Source organism: Penaeus monodon, chromosome 35, assembly GCF_015228065.2.
Source record: "Penaeus monodon isolate SGIC_2016 chromosome 35, NSTDA_Pmon_1, whole genome shotgun sequence".
Lineage (NCBI taxonomy): Eukaryota > Metazoa > Arthropoda > Malacostraca > Decapoda > Penaeidae > Penaeus > Penaeus monodon.
Window position 1 is genome coordinate 26,962,595 of NC_051420.1, and position 2,631 is coordinate 26,965,225.

Here is a 2,631-nt window from a genome sequence, read left to right on the forward strand (position 1 = left end):
GATGCAAAGATAATTTTGTTGTCTGGAAATTTGTATAAATGTGATCTGAGTGATGTGTTTTGTAAATGTCGTGTGTCGTGCTGTCGTTGTTTTACAGCAAGTGAAGTTGTGTGAAAATAAGGATGATTTATATATCACAAAAGAAAAATAAATTAGAGAAACATATTATATATAGAAAACAGGTGTCTTTGTTCTTATACTGAAAAACAAAAAGGAAAAATTGTTTTTGTCATCAGGAACTGGGTGATATGTGTACTTTTGCTGTCCTTTTAATCAATATTTCGAGCAAGACAAAGCATTTTCTTGTTTAGTGCTATGTCAGGGAGGCCTGCGAGCTCTGTGCTGCCAGAATACACGCGGTGAACATGTCTTGGCCTTTGCGGAGTGCCGAGGGCATGCGAGAGGCCTTGGTGATCCTACGGCATGTGAGGTGCACCAGTATTGTTTCTCTCTCAGGCTGTTCTTTGCGAATTTCAACAAGTTTCAAGTCGATATAGAGAGAGTGGATGCGAGAGAATAATGAGGAAAAGTCCGATTCTTAGTTCTGCCGTTTATTTTAGAATCGGCGAGCCTGGTACATGTAAATATATATATTTACATGATGGTCGCTCTTAAATAGGGAAAATCTGGGAACCCAGTCAGAAAGAGAAGAAACAAACACCACTCATGGATATATGAAATAATCTGTTTAAGCAAGGAATAGTATCACAAATGAAGAAAATGGGTCATGACAAATCCTGGGTGGAAATAAGTCGTCTGTGACTGGGTAGGGGTTTTGGGTCGGAGTTTGGGTGGGAGTTACGAGGGTTTTTTGTTTCATGTGACGATGTTTATGTATTCCCAAGGGTACCCCACTATTGCTGGTTGGAATAATAGGGACTTGGTCTCAGGAGGGTGTGGCCTTTTTGTAAACAGACACACATTTTAGTAATATTATTATTTATCATCTGTGTGTGTCATGAACCGTGGATATTGCTGAATATCACACAAGATTATGTTCCTGGTTGTCTGGTGATGTCATTTTCTCAATCATTTTTATAATTTATCGATTTCTTTCCTCAATATAAGCTACAAATAAATCAAATCATATGTTGTATATGTTTGCTACATGTCAGACAATACACCACATAAGCACTTTTGTGTTATCTCCAAAGCAAAGATAAACAAACCCCTGCTAAATTGAAAAATAGGTCAGACTCTTTCATGCCATTAGCTATGGTGTGGATGGATGTTTTCCTTTGCCGGAGCACCAAAGGCATGTAGGCTGAAGTGATTGCTTGACACTGCACCTTCATTATTTGTTGGAAGCCTCTTCAGAATAAAATTGCAGGAGTTTTAGAGGTAGAAATTAGGGAGAAAAGTCACATTTGAAGGTCACTGTCAATTATTTGCTTTGAAATTGTTACCGTTATTTTAATGAAATATATTATCGTCACACTTACAGTCTCTTCAGTAAGGTTAGACGAGGTTAGGATTAGGCTAGGCAAGATTACATTTAGTTTATATTATATTACATCTAAGAAGGTTGATATATGTTGTGATAGGGTGGGTTTTAGGTTTCTGCGAGGATGAGCACCGTTGCGAATGTAGGCTAGTACTGTTTTTCATTTTTTCTGAATAATTTTTGTAATACATATGATTGATGGGATAAACAAATATTTAATTGATAGGATAGTATGAGTTAATGATGCGCTTAGTTACTAATAAATTGATTCTAACTTAGGATAAGCAAAAGTGATGTCTAGATTTATTTTAGGCTTTGTTAAGATTTCTCTCGCACTGTTTAACCTAGTTTGGTTTCATGTATTACCTTCACAACCCTATTAAAATACCTGTTTGATATCTATATGGCTCATGATTTTTTTTTTTTTTTTCCCACATTTCATCTGTTCATTTATGATTATTCATGTAGTCTATTCATGTATTTGACAGTCTTATATAATGTTTTTTATTTTTTTATTTTATTTTTTATTTTTTATTTTTTTATTTTTATTTTTTTGCATAGGAATACAAGTGTTTGCTATATTATGAAGTGTTTAGGTAGGACAGAGACGAATAAGAGTGTTTTGAGAATTACACCTGTTTCATATTTCATTTAACATTTCACATTGGATAATATAGTCTTTAAATGACCTATGCCTTTCTCCGTCAGGCATTGAGCCATTCAGGCATTGAGCCATTCAGGCATTGAAGCATTGAGGCACTGAGGCAGGCAGAGATGGAGAGAGAGTTTGAGGTGGACATGTAATTCCCCTTTTAGATAATCGTGGCATTTTTTCTTTCTTTCTCATTGTGTGCGTGTGCATGTGTGTGAATTTCTCCCTGCCTGTCTGTCTGTCTGTCTTTTACATATTAATTTATGTCTTTACCTACCTACCTTCCTACTTACTTCTCTATCCGTTTGTCTGTCTGTGCTTGTATTTATAATAGTCGTACATACCTTTACACACGCAAATGCTCACACGTTCATGCATACAGTATATACGCTCTGTCTATCTCAATTTTTTTATGTATATTCTATTCATCTATTATGAAAAAAAAAACTTTTATAGTTTATGGAAGATCAGATGCACAGCCAAAGACAAGAATTGACATGACTCACCAAAAACTACCTCTGATTCACCTGGCTTA

At 35.5% G+C, this 2,631-nt stretch overlaps 1 protein-coding gene across 1 annotated transcript in view; it reads left to right on the forward strand.

Annotated features, from left to right (window-relative positions):
- Positions 1-2,631, forward strand: part of LOC119595284 (EH domain-containing protein 3-like) — a 65,924-nt gene that overhangs the window by 1,379 nt on the left and 61,914 nt on the right. The gene's annotated exons all lie outside the window — the stretch shown is intronic.